Below are 18,334 nucleotides of genomic sequence, written 5' to 3'. Positions count from 1 at the left end.
ATTTCTTCTATGACCCACTGTTCATTCAGGAGCATGTTGTTCAGTCTCCATGTATTTGCATATGTTCTAGAGATTCCTGAGTTGCTGTTTCCAGCTTCATTCCATTGTGGTCCATGAAGATGCATGGTATGTTTTCAATTTTTTTGAATTTGCTGAGACTTGCTTTATGGCCCAATACATGGTCAATCCTAGAAAAAGTTCCATGCACTGCTGAGAAGAATGTGTATTCTGCAGCTGTAGGATGAAAAGTTCTGTAGATATGTTAGGTCCATTTGGTCTATAGTGTTGATTAAATCTGTAGTTTCCTCCTTGATTTTCTGTATGGTTGATCTGTCCATTGCTGAAAGTGGAGTACTGAAGTCCCCTAATACTATTTTATTGGAGTCTAAATCTCCCTTTACATCCCTTAACATTTCTTTTAAATAGCCAGGTGCCCTGTAATTAGGTGCATATATGTTTACAATAGTTAAATCTTCCTGTTGAATTGATCCCTTAATCATTGAATAGTGCCCTTCGTCTCTCAACAGTTTTCGTGTTAATGTATATTTTGTCTGATATTAAGATGGCTATACCAGCTCTTTTTTGTTTCTTATTGGTGTGGAATATCTTTTCCTATCCTTTCACTTTTAGTCTGCATGAGTCTTTGTTGGTGAGATGTGTTTCTTGTAGGTGGCAAATAGATGGGTTTTAATCCATTCAGCCAGTCTGTGTCTTTTAACTGCAGAGTTGAGGCTATTTACATTCTATGTGACTATTGATAGGTAGTGACTTTGCCTTGCCAATTTTTCCAACGATATTCCTAATTTATACTTTGAACTTCCTTTGATCTTTAACTGAGAGATTTTCTTCCTTTACCTTCTTTTGTAGTGATGACCATGTTGGTGTGTTTCTGTGTGCAACACTTTTTAATTTATTTAGCAGGTAGAGTTATAAACAGTGTGAGAGACAGAGAGAAAGGTAGTCTTTCCATTGGTTCACTCCCCAGATGGCCAGCACTGCGCCAATCCAAAGCCAGGAGCCAGGTGCTTCTTCCTGGTCTCCCATGCAGGTGCAGGGGCAGGGGCCCAAGCACTTGGGCCATCCTTCACTGCCTTCCAGGCCATAGCAGAGAGCTGGACTGGAAGAGGAGCAACCAGGTCTAGAACCCAGAGCCCATATGGGATGCTGGAGCCATAGGTGGAGGATTACCCAAGTGAGCCATGGCACTAGCCCCTGTGTGCAACACTTCTTTAAGCATCTTTTGTATGATTGGACTGGTGGTAACAAATTCTTTCAATCTGTTTGTTATTGAAGGTCTTTATTTCACCTTCATTCACAAATGTGAGCTTTGCAGGGTATAATATTTCTGAGATGACAATTCAATTTTTTTCTCTTAGAGAATGGCAAGATATAGTCCAAGCCTTACTAGCCTGTAGGGTTTTGCCTGGTTTCTGAGAAGTCCACCATCTTGGAACCTGTTTTCCTCCTAATACCTCCCAAGCAGCCATTCAGGGAACCCTTCTCAGCTGCAGTCACACATCAAATTGTGCTGAAAATCAAACCCAGCATCTCACTTTGACGGCACAGCTGCAAAGACTATGTGGTAAATAACAAGGAAAGAGTGGGAACTTGAGACCTGAGTTAGGGACATTTTGGTAGCTGAGTCCAATAAATAAATTATTTATTTGAAAGGCAGAGTTACATGCAGAGAGAGCAGTCTTCCATCCTCTGTTTCACTCTCCAAATGGCTGCGATGGCCGGAGTGGGCCGATCTGAATCCAGGAGCAAGGAGTTTCTTCCGAGTCTCCCATGTGGATGCAGGGCACAAGCATTTGGGCCATCTTCAACTGCTTTCCCAGACCATTAGCAGGGAGCTGCAGGCCAAGGCTTTTACCTACTGCAGCATAGCACCAGGCCCCTCTTTTATTGTCTACTATAAGGACATTTGTTCATTGGATTTAGGGCCCACTCCATGTCCAAGATTATCTATATCAGGATCCTTGATTCTATTTCCAAAGAATTTCCAAATAAGTCCACATTTCACAGGTGTCAGGATTAGGACATAGAGGCATAGATATCTTTTGGAGACTATTTAAACCACTGCATGGCTCATTAGAGGGACAGGCCAGGCTCGGGGGAGAGCTCAGTGGGTAGAGCCTAATTCCTGACATAAGTGCATGCCCTCCTGATTTCTGGATCAACACGTTGGCTTAGAAAGGTCATTGCTATTTACTGCTGGCTTGTGGAGTGTAGTGCTTCCAGCTAACCCACAGACACCACAGAGGGGACCAGAATACATCTCAGTGTACCACTACAGCCAGAAACCAGCATTTAGGATCACAGTCCCTTCATGTCATGGCTACGTTCAAGACAGAGCAACCGAACTCCAGGTGACCACCGATACCTGAGTGATAATAAATGGTTGCTGTTGTGGGCCTTTGACTTCTGAGCTGGTCTGTTTTACAGCAGTAGCTAATTCACAGATTAATTTCTGTCAGAAATCAGTAGTCAAAGAACAGCACAACTTGAAAAAACACGATCATCAAGCTTGATGTAACAGCAATATAAGGAATTCTGGACTCAACATCAAAGAAGTATTAAGTCTAAACAGATGTGAAGTATTCACAAAAGATGAGCATATTTTATGTCTAAAAACAAATTGTAACCCTCTCCAAAAAAAAAGAAAAAAAAAAAACAACTCTACAGGAAAATGAGTCAACAAATGACAGCCAAAAAGAAAACTAAATTTGTTCCCCAAAATTGTTCACTCAATTAGAAAAGAAATAATGCTTCCAAAATATTTAAACTGCAGAACATGGACTCATAAGAAATGAATTGTAAGAGGCACTCTATATAAAAATATGTAGGATGCAGCCAAAGTCATACTAAAAAATTATAACCTTAATACATTTGTTAGAAAGTAGGCTATTTTTAAAATAGGTGAATTGAGACTTCAACTCAAGAAGCTAAGAAAAGACTATCAAAGTAATACCCTGTTGCTCCTAGGCTTCCTATCCGAGTCACGGCACCATTATGTCGCTCCCCGTCTTCGTGGAGGAACGACACAGGACCCTGCGTTGTTCTTTTGTCTGCTTGGCCCTCCCTGGGTTTGCTGCTGGTTCTTCCTCCGTGGAAGGGCGGTTCCCCCTGCCACTTTCCCCACTTCCGCGGGGGAGCGGCACACCGCCGGCCAGCTCTCTCGGGGGCTGCTCAGGTGTTCCTTCAGATAGATGTTCCTGGTGCATGTTGTCTCTCTCCTCCTTTATAGTCCTCTTCCACCAATCCCAACTCTGCTACCCACACGCCGAGTACGCTGCTCTCCAATCAGGAGCAGGTCCTGCTGTTTATTGGTTGAACTGGAGGCAGCTGTGTAGGAGCTGTTTCCTCCTCTCCCAGCGCCATATTGTGGGAGAGCAGATGCATAGAATAAGTCTTAATTTCAGTAACAGTCTAGTCTGAGTTGCTCCCCACAATACCTCCAAATAAGTAAATATAAAAGCAGAAAACAATTAAATGGTCTAATAGAACCCATAAATATACTTTGGGAGGCAGAGGGGATATAAAGTGGACAATCTGTGACTAGTTCAATCTAAGCAAGTGAGAAAACCAGGAATGAACAAGGTAACATTACTGCAAATCCGGGAGACTTCAAAAAGCTCATGGGAAATATGCACTATCTTTTAGTTCCATTTTCCCATGAATATTCTGAAGCACTCCCATATGGTACAAGTTCACAAGAGAACATTACAGAAAACTTAATACATTTGAAAGTCAGAGGGAAAACACATGACTTTTTAGGAATCAGGAGACCAAACTGAGGGCAGAAATAGGAAATTTCAACAACTCAGTAAACATAGAAGAAATTGGAAAGATGGGCTAATATCTGCACCAAAATATCCCCAAGTCCAGTTAATTCTCCCGGCAAGTTCTACCAGACGTTTAAGGAACTGAAAATTCCCATATGACTTGATTAAGTAAAAATATTTTACTTGGCCAGCGCCACGGCTCACTAGGCTAATCCTCCACCTAGCGGCACTGGCACACCGGGTTCTAGTCCCGGTCGGGGTGCCGGATTCTGTCCCGGTTGCCCCTCTTCCAGGCCAGCTCTCTGCTGTGGCCCAGGAGTGCAGTGGAGGATGGCCCAAGTGCTTGGGCCCTGCACTGTTGCCGTTGATTTCTCAACAATGTTGCAGTGGATTCGTTTCTGAGAGGGACAGCGTGGTGGGGGCAAGAGGCGCGGAGTCACCACACAGCCCGGGAGTCGGGTGAAAGCAGGCTTGAGGCGAGCAGCCGGCAGACTCATTTATTTCAATTGAAACTACATCTTATATAGCCAAGACCAGCCAATCTGGTCAAGGGGCGGTCTATGCCCCACCCAATCACAGCCTGCCAGGCAGTTTCCAAAGCCATCCAATCACAGCCTGTTGCCAGGCAGTTTCCAAAGCCATTCCTGAGTAACTAATCCTCGCTTGCCAGTGGCCACCTTGGCATGGCCCTCTCATTCCACCACGTTTCCCCCTTTTCGTTTATTTTTGAGCAACAGGAGGCATGATTCTTGGCCATACCATTGTTGACCCCATTTCCATGTGGTCTCTGTACACAGCTGTGCCTTAGGTTGTCTCCCAGGGGATCTTACCTGTCATTGACTAACCAGCGCTCAAATCGAGAGACCACAGGATTGCTTGCTCAGATAGGGGTAGGAATGAGGAATAATGGTTATCAGGAATGGCATGACCGCACACAGGCTGTGGGCCATTTGAGTGGCTGACCAGAGCTAGTGGGGTACAAAACAGTAACAGGCATGGCTATGGGCAGTTTCTCAGGGTTGGATGATAGGGCAGGTGCGTCTGCTAACAAGGTGGATTCTCGGTCTTGTTCAGCTGGTTCTGGTTGGCTGTCAGTTGCAGGCCTGATGTTTCTGGCTGGTACCCAAATAGGCTGTTCCACATTCTTTGGGAAGACACAAGCATATCCTCGACCTTTGGTTAGCAGAAGCCTTTTTACAGGTGTTGGAATCCAGGGCCTGAATTTTGCGTCCGCTCCTACATTAACAGCAAATGTGCAGGTGGGATGGGGTCTAGCGGCTGCCCTAAGAGCTTGGGGTGTCCAAGTACTGCCACAAATGTGGGGATCCTCACTGGGTGCAGATGGGATGACCTCGCATGAGTTATTGTCTAGAGGTCCTCTAAGTTCATCCCACGGGTATGTGGGGGGTGGCTGACTAGGCATTGCTACCTTATTTGCTACCTTCTTTGCTACATTGTTATTTTCACTGTCAGAGCTCTCTCTCCCTAAGTCATCAACCATTGTCTGTGAGACAGGGACCTGGAGTGTCAGGTTCTTACCACTCACAGATTCACTATCTTTGATAATCTGTGCAGGATTCTGAGAGGGGGGTATCTTTCCCTTGTCTGAGCACTTAAGAGCGGCACGGCATGCCAGCTCTAGCCAAAGGAAAGACACGCACAGCACTGCTGCCGTACCAAAGCAAATTCCTAGCACCTCAGCTGTTGATGGCATTTTGCAGGAGGTTTCCCCACATTAGACCAACAGATAGTGGTGTATCAGATCGTAAGTATGTCCTGTGCTTAGTGGGGGACTTCCTTGATTCGTTAGGTCAAGGCCGTATGCCCACACGGTGTCTCCGGAGCATCACCTCTCTCAGTGAGGGAAGATGACTTGGTTCCGAATTCTGGGATGATCAGTCCCTTATGTGAATTCGCTGGGCGAACCGAAAGTAAAAGGAGGAGCCGGGAAGCGACGTACGCCTCAGGGCGGTGTGTGCCTAACCTGGGGTCACTTAGACCGAGGACAAGGACAAGGAAAGGGGCGTAGGAGGGGGTTCTGTGCTCACCCTCACAGAACCGAACAGCACACAAAACACTGAGGGGCCTTCTTGCCGAAATCCAGGGGGGACCTCGCCGAGTCCGACAGGCTGTCTTTTCTCTCAGTCACGTTGGGACGCCAGATGTTGCCGTTGATTTCTCAACAATGTTGCAGTGGATTCCTTTCTGAGAGGGACAGTGTGGTGGGGGCAAGAGGCGCGGAGTCACCACACAGCCCGGGAGTGAAAGCAGGCTTGAGGCAAGCAGCAGGCAGACTCATTTATTTCAGTTGAAACTACATCTTATATAGCCAAGACCAGCCAATCTGGTCAAGGGGCGGTCTATGCCCCATCCAATCACAGCTTGCCAGGCAGTTTCCAAAGCCATCCAATCATAGCCTGCCAGGCAGTTTCCAAAGCCATTCCTGAGTAACTGATGCTCGCTTGCCAGTGGCCACCTTGGCATGGCCCTCTCATTCCACCACACTGCACCTGCATGGGAGACCGGGAGAAGCACCTGGCTCCTGGCTTCAGATCAGCACGGTGCGCTGCCCATAGTAAGCCGGCCGCAGCAGCCATTGGGGGGTGAACCAACGGAAAAGGAAGACCTTTCTCTCTGTCTCTCTCACTGTCCACTCTGCCTGTCAAAAAAAAAATACTTAAGTGAAAATATGAAACTTTCCAATATATTCTGCATGGTTAGCCTACGTCTGCTAACCAAAAACAGCAAAAGAAAGAAAAGTCCAAGATTTCACATTTTGAGCATTACATTTGGTCTGGCTTGCTTTAAGCTCTGCTTCCTATCTACTGACTGTACTTCCTGTTGAGCTGCTGCATTTGATGTCACCCACAATTTGCATACACAGATCTCGGTCACCATGATAGACCACTTGCCTGTGGCAGGCAGAGAGGCCACGATGTTCCAGAGAGTTAGTCACTCAATCTCTACTCATTCAGTCTCTACCTTGCAGAGGCTTAGGGTACACAGATGAACAAATGCTGGTCCCCAGCTCAAGGGCTAGCTGTATATAGAGAAGCAGGAGTGGAAGGCAGCCGCTGCAGTAGAATATGATGTGTGTGGCCAGAAGGGGGAAGAGTTCTAAGGGTACAGAGGAGAAGCATCTCATCATTATGGGATGGCAGAAGGTCACAGAACATGGCCAGGAATTTGCCGCTGCCTTATTTATGGTAACGCTAACTTCGGACAACAACCTCTCTCCCATTCTAATTCAAACCACTGGGTAGGGATCAACCTCACCTTCAGCTTCAGGGGGTGTTTCCCAACCAGTAAGTTCCAGACCCCAGGCCATCAGCGTCAGCGTGGAGCAGACATCACAGAAGGCGAGAAAAAGAACATGTGTCCTTTTTTCCATTTGTTGATTCCACTCTTCTTTCCACTGGCGTGAACATGACACCCACTGCTTCACAGTGGCCTACGGACAATCAGGACACAGACCTGACCTGCAAGTCTGGCTGCCTTCGGCTTTATACTTCTCGAAGGGATCTCCTGAGAATGGCTGTAGCTCAAGAAACCTGAGAGCAGAAGGACTTTTTCCAGACTAAAAATAGACTGCTACAGGCTGGGAGGCGGACAAGGAAGAGGGAGGCCAGGTTCCAAGAGTGGAGGGCAGAGGGATTACCCTGTTTTCTGGCATCGCTGTGGGGCAAAGCCCCAGAAAGGTACACATTCGTTAATAGCCAAGAGCTACCCAGGCCTGAAGGAATCAGGAAGACAGGACCACAGATGCCACTGTGACTCTGTCTCAGCCCTGGTGACTACACCAATGGCTTCCCTCTACCCCAGTGCCTTAACCCCTGGAATGGTGTGGGGTTGTTCACAGGGTGAAGTTTATCTTCACCACATAGCCAAGGGTGCTTTCATTCCCTATCCCTACCCCTACTCCATTCTACCTCCTTTCTGTACCGATATTTTCCAAAGCAGGTGATCAGATCACTACCTAGGGGTTCCACCCATATCCTCAAAGTCTCTGGGTCCCAGAAAGCAGTGTTCTCAGCAATGTCCTGGAGAGGAGAGGCTAATCCAGACCCTCACTCCTGCCCAACTCCACTGGAGGCTCACCAAATGATGACTTTGGGAATAGACAACCCAAGTAACACTCCAGGTCAAGTCATCTGTGTATCAGGTATCAAAAAAAACTTATCTAGGTGACTCAGAGATTACAGACTTTATGCTGATACATATCAGAGAGGAAAGAAAGGGCAGGTGACACCTTGATTAAAGCCGGGTCAGGGTTTTCATAAAATAAGGGAAAGGGGAATGCACAAACTTGTCATTTTTGGCTGAGGTAGCTCTTCTTGACTTTAATAAAAACTCCTGGTTTAAGGTCATTTCTGTCTCTGTACCCCTTGCTAAAGGTCACTAGTGCAATCCCAGTAGCACTGAAACAGTGTTTTCCAACAAGTACTTTTGCAAGCCTTGTAGCTTTTTATCTCCTCAAAGTTTACAACATAGAAGGGATACACAGCTAAGGAAGAAGTAGTTGTCCAGTGAGAAGGCAGGGGGGAAATTGGGCATGCTGTCTTGTGGTTTTCAGTCCTTTCATACTGGCATCATGGACTCCATCACCAGTAAGAGTATGTAGGAAATGACCAGAGCCCTCCACACTGAGCTCTCCTGCCTGCATTCCTGAAGATCATCATTGCAGATCCCTTCGAGGTCCTGGCTTCTTGCTCTGCTCAGGAAACCTCCCTACATCTCTGCTCAGACATAGGGTCATCCTTTGTGGCTGTCTTTACTGGGGCCAAAAGACAATATTCAACTTTATGAGCCCCAGGGACGAGCAGAAAGATCCAGAGACTGCTGAGCCCTGCCTAGCCCAGCCTTTGACTGCAGCCACTTTTTACCCTCCCTGGCTTCTCTTCCTGCCAGGTCAGGCTGCCGCCCTGGCCAGTTGAGTGAGCCCCACCTGCCTGTCCTCTGGGATCCACGCCATCTTTTCCTCTCTCCAGCCACACTCAAGGCCACCATCCTGCGTGGTTCCCTTAGGCCTGCTCACTGTTCTCCTGCTGGTCCTTCAAGGTCTCAGGTGCACTTTCACCCACCAGCCCTTCCCCCATTTGCTCTCCTGCCGTCCTCCGTCAGGGTGTGGCAGTTCCATCGGCAGAGCCCAGCAGCCCTCTGCTGGAGTTGGCATCAGCTGGCCCAGTTGTTTCTACTGATGTTGGAAAGGGCGTCGTGGAGACGCACTTGCAGAAACCCCAGGCTCGGAACGTGGAAATGAACCTCTGCCCCGAGGACACAGAGGCCTGCCATCTGCTCAAACAGAAGACACATGCACCTGCCAACACTCTGCATTTTCTAGTGGAGTGGCATGTGTTGGGGGAGAAGAGGACCATTTTTGGATTCCCTGGAGTCTGTCTGTCCTCAGCTATTTTACAGGTGAGAAACTTAACGCAGCATTACTACATGAAGTGCACAAAAGTAACAATGACCTTGCCATCTCCCTGTCTCACTGTGCCTTCTTGCCTGGCCAGTGGGTTGGGGTGGGGGTGGGGGGCGGGCTGGTAGTACACAGGGTGAATTTGTAAAGGTGCCCCTTCTTAGCAGACATACTTCTAGAAGCTTCCTCTTTGGATGATTGATTTAAAAAGTGCAGCCCCAGGAGGGACAGCCTGAGCAGGTGGAGCCAAGGCACGATTTCCCCCTGCTCACTCACTGGGAGCCCTGTGGTGTCCCACACAGCAAACCTGTGGGAGTCCATGGCTACTGTCAGCTCAGTCCTCCTCCTGCCTACTCCTGACAACATTCTGCCTGGCTATCAGTGCTGACTGATACAAATGAGAGTCCACGTATGCTGGGGCAGGCGCTTGGCACAGTGATGAGGAAGCCACTTGGGATGCCTGCATCCCGTGTCCGAGTGCCTGTTTGAATCCGGACTCTGATCCCCCTTCCAGCTTCCTGCTAATTAACGCACACTGGTCATGCCAAGCTCTAAGGTGTGGCCATGGTGTTCCTGAAGCATTAGTTTTAACTAACAACGAAATAATCAGCTTTGTAAATCAATCCCAGTTATGGCTGGACTGAAAGAAATATGGCTGGGAGTCACTGAGTTTCTAATTTTGGTTTCAGGCCACAGATCCCTGTTTACCTATTCTCTGTCCCTATAACAAAAGGACCAGCTTATTTTCTCACCACACTTTTTCATACCTCCCCTGACTACTCTCTGGCACTCAGAAGCTGGCTGTCCAGATGGATAACGGGGATCAGGCTCAGCCTTGGTCACTGGGAAGCTCATTTTGAGCTTTCTCCATCTCAGATAAGGCAGAACCCACAATCTCGTCAATATTAGTCCTTGGGATCAGACTCTGGGAGCTGTCTGTCACTCCTACACTGAGAGTCAGAAATAAAACCCAAAAATCATTTCCCTAGCAAATGTATTACAAATAATTACATTTAATTGGCAGTAAAATATATATCCTGCGGCGTGAGAGCCCAAGTGAGAGTATGTACTTCGGAGAGCTGCACCGCTAGGCTGCCTACTGCACAGCCTGGAATACTGCACTGACATGAGGAAGGGCATTCTCACGACCAAATACTAAATGAAAATCAGCCCCAAAATTATCATAATGTCTTTTATAATTTTACGGACTGACGCAAGCAGCTTCTGTCTGTCAGAGGCTTTATAAATGGCAGGGAAAACAAGTACCCTGTGGCCGACATCTATTAACAAGATGAACATCCTGGGCACACTATTTCATAGCACTCCCACTGGCTCCCAGAGGCATAATTAGGCTTGAATTTTTCATGAACATAAACATCATTTTCTTTGTCCACTACGCTCTGCTTTGTGCTTGCCTTTTTCCAGCATTCCACCCGGAGAAACTGAAGACAAGAGTCAAGCTCTCATCAACCAAAAGCAGTTCTAGGGCTTTCTCCAAGGGTGCCGCACGCCTCTTCCAGGAAGCTGGGTAGCCCCTTTCAGGGAGAGCTCTTCCTGGCTGGAGTGAGGCTCGGCACAATCTTGTAAAGCTGAGTCTCCCTCAGGCACTCGCAGGTTTTGGAAATGAAAAGAAAAAAGAATCATTTTTAATCCCACAAGAATCTACTTTCTCCCTACATAAGTCATTTAAAAAAAATAATAACCAAAACTGACATGACAAATTAATCCTGCTTTTCCTCCTGGCTGATTCAGTTGGATGCTGTCTGGTCTGGTTTGCAGTTGTGTTTGAAACTCCTTGCCAGTGCAGTTGATCAGCCGTTGTCCCCCGGAATCTTAACACACGAGTCTCATTTCCCTGTTTTAGGTGGTTCTCCGTTACCAGTGGAACAAAGTCCAAGTTCTCTGCACAGCCTACAAGTCATGATGAGCCAGTGAAGCGGTGCTGCGCCAGGCACTCAGCTCTTGGTTTCTAGTGATCATTCCTGACCCAAGTAAGGGGGACTCTCTATACCCATCCTTTCCTAATTTGTCACTTACTGGAACTCACCAATTGTCACTTGCACGTCATCCTCCAATGCTTACTTTTTCTTTCACAGCTCATCTTGGAGTCCTCTTGTCCTGCGTTATGGTAGAATTCCCCTGTTTCATCTCGCAACGCACCAGTTGCGCTCTCGCCATGCTTCTGTTCTGCTCAGCACGCTGCATGCGTCTGTCTTCTGGAAATGTTTCTCTGTGGATATTTTTCTTGGTAACTTGTTATTGTTTGATACGAAATTCTCTTCCCCATCTGGAGTTGTATTTGCTCCGTTGCACTTCCTCGAATGTTGATTCTTCTGGCTGTCTCATTAGTGTCTCTCTTATCTTCAGTTTTTTCAGGTGTGTTGTAGATTTTGGTTGTGTGTTTGTTTGGGGTTTTAAGTTTTCCTGAAAGCCTCACTCTACATTTGGCTGTGTTTATCACGGCTCCCTACAGTGGTGCAGCAAGGTGGCAGCTGCACGGGAAATTTGCTGATTCCTGGACGCGGGGGCTGCTAGTGTCTTAGTGTGTCCTCAGCCGTGACGGGTACTGACTGATGATATGATCACTGCTCCCACTTGATGCTGAGATTTCTGTCACCTTTTGGTTGGCATGAGCAGAGGGGATGCTTTGCCTACCACATCCCAGCCAGAACCCCTTCAGATATCTGCACCTGCCTCCTAAAACTCGGCGCTGCCCCTAGATTACCTTTCTTTGGTTCTAAGAACCTTCTCCTTTGCCTGGTTGGAGACTTGGCTTCCCCCTTCAATCTAATCCCACTTGCCTTCTGGTTTTCACACATTCCTTTTAGTTTCCACTAAGAGCGCCCTCTCTAGTTTTCCAAAATAGTTATAAAAATTTAAGAGATACATTTTCTTAATTTTCTAGGAATTTGTATGGAGACTGTAGTAGATGTATGTGATTCTCTTGATCCAAGAGACTTAGTTATCAAACAGTATAATGAGGTAGTTAGATAAGATTGAGAGGTTCCCAGAGCAGAGACAATAGAAGCTGCAAAATTAGGATATGAACTATGTCCCATTAGTGATCCTAAGACTAGAAAGTTCTTGAATCCCATTTCTGTCAGGGGTTCATACACTATCCATTATTATAATGATGATTTGGTCACCATTTGGGTATGCTACTATTGTCCAGAAAACATTTTTATGCACAGTGCTCACGAGCTAAATCAATCCCATTGATTACAGTATGATAAATGATCCAGAAGCACAACTCCTGTATCTGATAATTGCCACTTTATCAAAGGAAGACATCTTTAAACAGCTCTAATAAGGATGTTACATGCTTTGCATGCAGAAACTTGAGAATTGCAAATGAGCCGGCAGTAGTCACCATTGTGGAAAGAGGTTGAATTAATTTGCTAACTGTTTGGGAGCCACAGGATGCAGCGGAAATTGCACACAAGAGGAGGAGTGGTGACAACTACGCTCACACTGTTCTTCCTTCCCCAGGCCCTCTGAAAAAGAGCAATGAACAGCATACCGCACACCTGTGGTCCTCCTGGCAGGCTCCCAACCCCACCAAGTGGAAACCTGAAGAGGTAAGGACTTCTTGACTAGTTTCTGACAGTGTTGGCGCCTGTGTGAGCCCTAGAGACTGCATGTCCCTAACTCTGGGCATTTGGCATCCTGCTTATGCTGGGGCGAGTTGTGCCCCACGGTGTCCCCATGGGGTTGAGAAACTGCAGTATAAAGGTGATTTTACCTGAAGCTCTACATTTTTCTAGTAAACTTAAGAAGGTGAGCAAACCAGTTTTGTGTAAGCAAAGGCATAGTGCAGAAGGCACAAACGGCACTTTATTTTATTTTTTTATTTGACAGAGTTAGTGAGAGAGAGGCAGAGAGAAAGGTCTTCCTTCCATTGGTTCACCCCCCCCCCCCCCAAAAAATGACTGCTATGGCCCGAGCTACGCCAATCCGAAGCCAGGAGCCAGGAGCTTCCTCCTGGTCTCCCGTGCGGGTGCAGGGCCCAAGCACTTGGGCCATCCTCCAACTGCCCTCCCAGGCCACAGCAGAGAGCTGGACTGGAAGAGGAGCAGCCGGGACTAGAATCCAGTGCCCAAGTGGGATGCCAGCACCGTAGCCAGAGGATTAACCAAGTGAGCCACAGCGCCGGCCCACAAACAGCACTTATTTTTAAGGTCAAACATGAGATGTGGAAGAAATGTTGGGATTGTGGAGAGATGACTTTAGACTCTGCAGCCACACCTTTCATGGTGTTGGTTTGATTCTCCTCTTATGTTTCTTGGGCAATTCAACAGCAAGTTTTGGGAAGCCACCTTTGTAGCAGCAGGTGGCATAAACAGACTCACCCTGTTCCCACCACACCTCTTCCCCTGCAGCTTGCCTCCCTGTCTTACAACTTCTGAAAAGGTAAAAACTACCTTTCCAAGCCGCCTTTGTAGCTCAGAGTCCTAAATTCTGCAGAGTGAACAAACCCATTTGAGACTATCAGAAGTCAAGGACCAAGATGGTCTTCCTGATCCTCCCTGTGTCTGTGACAGCACCACGGGACCCACACACTTGGCTAAGGGCCCTATATCTCTGCAAAGGCAGTGGACAGAACATGGTTAAAGACCAAGTTCCCAGTATGGCACCAAAAGCCATCTCTGCCCACCTTCATGTGATAATTCTCTTTGCCATTCAGGAAATGCCCTCGGTCTCTGCACTTGGAACCATCCAGGCCAGGAGTCTCTTGTCAGGATACAATACAGAGATGCTGAGGGTCTTTACCAGCAATGGGCCTCAAGCTGAAGAATACAGAGATTCCAGAGATGTCCAGGAGAAAAAAATAACTGAGACTGGGGCCCAAAAAAGGTAGGACCAGAGTGATGACACCAGGTTGTCTGGCCTGGCCAATTCCCAAATCAGATGATACAGTAGGAGAGAAACAAGTCTGGAGGAAAATAATGCATTTGACCCTGAAAATGCTGGACTGGATTTTGAGACTAGAAATTCAGAGTGCAGATACCAGGGAGATGAATGAAATACAGAGCCAGATCTTGGGGAAGATATTTGGTCTTGGGAAGTGGACTTGAGAAACATAGCACATTTGTTGAAAGTACACGTCCCCTTGTTAGTACATGACCTGGCAGGCCTTTGGGTGCACACATTCCATATTCACTAGAAGTGAATGTTACTCAGTTCGCATCAGGAGTCTGAGTTGAGCTAGTTCTCAACTACATAGAATTTTTTTATATAATGAAATAACACATGGTTGCAGAATTTAGGCAGTATCCAAGTCAGGGCCTTTCTCCACAAACCACTCTTTCCAAATTTAAGCTGTCAAATACTAAGGCCAGAACCTGAAAAGAGCAAAGCAAAGAAATGCAACGGAGAAAAATTCTGTGTTTGCAGGCACTGCTCTGTGCAGTTTTGCTATACTTACGGGGTAACACCATGTGTGGTCAGAGGGAGGGTGGGTGTGTTATCTATGCACTCTCAAGCAAGCCCCTCCAGTAACCTGGCTCTTCAGGGACCACCAATCTGTTAGTCAATCAGTCAATCCTTTAGCTGATCAAATGCTCATTAAACTTTTTTTTTTAACTTTTATTTAATGAATATAAATTTCCAAAGTACGACTTATGGATTACAATGGCTCCCCCCCCATAACGTCCCTCCCACCCGCAACCCTCCCCTTTCCCACTCCCTCTCCCCTTCCATTCACATCAAGATTCATTTTCGATTATCTTAATATACAGATCAGCTTGGTATACATTAAGTAAGGATTTCAACAGTTTGCTCCCACACAGAAACATAAAGTGAAAAATAATAGATGATTTTTTTAAATGATGATGAAATCAGATCAGACCTATTGTCATGTTTAATCCCAGTGAGAGTCAAGTTGGGAATTGATAATTTCTTTTCTTTTCTTTTCTTTTTTTTTTTTTTTTACAGAAGATCAGTTTAGTATGCATTAAGTAAAGATTTCAACAGTTTGCACCCCCATAGAAACACAAAGTGAAATATACTGTTTGAGTACTTGTTATAGCATTAAGCCTCAGTGTACAGCACATTAAGGACAGAGATCCTACATGAGGAGTAAGTGCACAGTGACTCCTGTTGTTGACTTTACAAATTGACACTCCTGTCTATGGCATCAGTAGTCTCCCTATGCACCAGTCATGAGTTTCCAAGGCTATGGAAGCCCTCTGAGTTCTCCGATTCTTATCTTGTTTAGACAAGGTCATAGTCAAAGTGGAGGTTCTCTCCTCCCTTCAGAGAAAGGTACCTCCTTCTTTGAAGACCTGTTCTTTCCACTGGGATCTCACTCACAGAGATCTTTTTGCCAGAGTGTCTTGGCTTTCCATGCCTGAAATACTCTCATGGGCTTTTCAGCCAGATCCGAATGGCTTTAGGGCTGATTCTGAGGCCAGAGTGCTATTTAGGACATCTGCCATTCTATGAGTCTGCTGAGTATCTCGCTTCCCATGTCGGATCACTCTCCCCTTTATTTATTCTATCGGTTAGTGTTAGCAGGTACTAGACTTGTTTATGTGCTCCCTTTGACTCTTAGTCCTTTCATTATGATCAATTGTGAACTGAAATTGATCACTTGGACTAGTGAGATGGCATTGGTACATGCCACCTTGATGGGATTGAATTGGAATCCCCTGGTATGTTTCTAACTCTACCATTTGGGGCAAGTCAGCTTGAGCATGTCCCAAATTATACATCTCTTCCCTCTCTTATTCCCACTCTTATGTTTAACAGGGATCACATTTCAGTTAATTTTCAACACTTAAGAATAACTGTGTGATAATTACAGATTTAAACCAGTCATATTAAGTAGAACAGACAAAAAAAAACTACTAAGAGGGATAATGTATTAAGTTGTTCATTAACAGTCAGGGCTATGCTGATCAAGTCACCGTTTCTCATAGTGTCCATTTCACTTCAGGAGGTTTCCTTTTTGGTGTTCAGTCATTTGTCACCGATCAGGGAGAACATATGGTATTTGTCCCTTTGGGACTGGCTTATTTCACTCAGCATGATGTGTTCCAGATTCCTCCATTTTGTTGCAAATGACTGGATTTCGCTGTTTCTTACTGCGGTATAGTATTCTTTTTTTTTTTTTTTTATCTTTTATTTAATGAATATAAATTTCCAAAGTACGTCTCATGGGTTACAATGGCTTTCCCCCCCATACCGTCCCTCCCACCCACCACCCTCCCCTTTCCCACTCCCTCTCCCCTTCCATTCACATCAAGATTCATTTTCGATTATCTTAGTATACAGAAGATCAGCTTATTATACCTTAAGTAAGGATTTCAACAGTTTGTTCCCACACAGAAACATAAAGTGAAAAATAATAGATGATTTTTTTTTAAATGATGATGAAATCAGATCAGACCTATTGTCATGTTTAATCCCAGTGAGAGTCAAGTTGGGAATTGATAGTTTCTTTTTTTTTTTTTTTTTTTAACAGAAGATCAGTTTAGTGTACATTAAGTAAAGATTTCAACAGTTTGCACCCCCATAGAAACACAAAGTGAAATATACTGTTTGAGTACTCGTTATAGCATTAAGCCTCAGTGTACAGCACATTAAGGACAGAGATCCTACATGAGGAGTAAGTGCACAGTGACTCCTGTTGTTGACTTTACAAATTGACACTCCTGTTTATGGCATCAGTAATCTCCCTATGCACCAGTCATGAGTTTCCAAGGCTATGGAAGCCCCTTGAGTTCTCCGACTCTTATCTTGTTTAGACAAGGTCATAGTCAAAGTAGAGGTTCTCTCCTCCCTTCAGAGAAAGACACCTCCCTCTTTGAAGACCTGTTCTTTCCACTGGGATCTCACTCACAGAGATCTTTTTGCCAGAGTGTCTTGGCTTTCCATGCCTGAAATACTCTCATGGGCTTTTCAGCCAGATCCAAGTGCCTTTAGGGCTGATTCTGAGGCCAGAGTGCTATTTAGGACATCCGCCATTCTATGAGTCTGCTGAGTATCTCACTTCCCATGTTGGATCACTCTCCCCTTTATTTATTCTATCGGTTAGTGTTAGCAGATACTAGACTTGTTTATGTGCTCCCTTTGACTCTTAGTCCTTTCATTATGATCAATTGTGAACTGAAATTGATCACTTGGAATAGTGAGATGGCATTGGCACATGCCACCTTGATGGGATTGAATTGGAATCCCCTAGTATGTTTCCAACTCTACCAATTGGGGCAAGTCAGCCCGAGCATGCCCCAAATTATACATCTCTTCCCTCTCTTATACCCACTTTTATGTTTAACAGGGATCACATTTCAGTTAATTTTCAACACTTAAGAATAACTGTGTGATAATTACAGAATTAAACCAGTCATATTAAGTAGAACAGACAAAAAAAAAATACTATGAGGGATAATGTATTAAGTTGTCCATTAGCAGTCAGGGCTATGCTGATCAAGTCACCATTTCTCATAGTGTCCATTTCACTTCAGGAGGTTTCCTTTTTGGTGTTCAGTCATTTGTCACCGATCAGGGAGAACATATGGTATTTGTCCCTTTGGGACTGGCTTACTTCACTCAGCATGATGTGTTCCAGATTCCTCCATTTTGTTGCAAATGACTGGATTTCGTTGTTTCTTACTGCGGTATAGTATTCTAAAGAATACATATCCCATAATTTCTTTATCCAGTCTACCGTTGATGGGCATTTAGGTTGGTTCCAGGTCTTAGCTATTGTGAATTGTGCTGCGATAAACATTAGGGTGCAGACCGCTTTTTTGTTTGCCAATTTAAACTCCTTTGGGTAAATTCCAAGGAGTGGGATGGCTGGGTCGAACAGTAGGGTTATATTCAGGTTTCTGAGGAATCTCCAGACTGACTTCCATAGTGGCTTGACCAGTTTGCATTCCCACCAACAGTGGGTTAGTGTCCCTTTTTCCCCACATCCTCGCCAGCATCTGTTGTTGGTAGATTTCTGTATGTGAGCCATTCTAAGCGGGGTGAGGTGAAACCTCATTGTGGTTTTGATTTGCATTTCCCTGATTGCTAGTGATCTTGAACATTTTTTCATGTGCCTGTTGGCCATTTGGATTTCCTCTTTTGAAAAATGTTTATAGAGGTCCTTGGCCCATCTCTTAAGTGGGTTGTTGGTTTT

The 18,334-nt window shown here is 45.6% G+C and overlaps 1 long non-coding RNA gene across 8 annotated transcripts in view; it reads left to right on the top strand.

Moving 5' to 3' along the window:
- LOC103349148 (uncharacterized) overlaps window positions 1–18,334 on the top strand; it is a 77,165-nt gene that overhangs the window by 40,307 nt on the left and 18,524 nt on the right. For 5 of the 8 annotated variants that reach the window (XR_001793799.3, XR_011379270.1, XR_011379271.1 and 2 more), the window contains exons 1-3: window positions 6,407–9,203; window positions 11,069–11,195; window positions 12,694–12,782. This is a non-coding gene — a long non-coding RNA (uncharacterized lncRNA). Of the gene's footprint in view, window positions 1–6,406; window positions 9,204–11,068; window positions 11,196–12,693; window positions 12,783–18,334 lie in introns of those variants that run through there. The other 3 variants (XR_011379273.1, XR_011379268.1, XR_011379269.1) reach the window with 3 other exon arrangements.

The sequence above is a fragment of the Oryctolagus cuniculus genome, chromosome 10 (genome assembly GCF_964237555.1).
Source record: "Oryctolagus cuniculus chromosome 10, mOryCun1.1, whole genome shotgun sequence".
In the NCBI taxonomy this organism is placed as follows: Eukaryota; Metazoa; Chordata; class Mammalia; order Lagomorpha; family Leporidae; genus Oryctolagus; species Oryctolagus cuniculus.
Note: the sequence above shows the minus strand (reverse complement) of the source record. Positions and strands in the feature narration are given on the sequence as shown.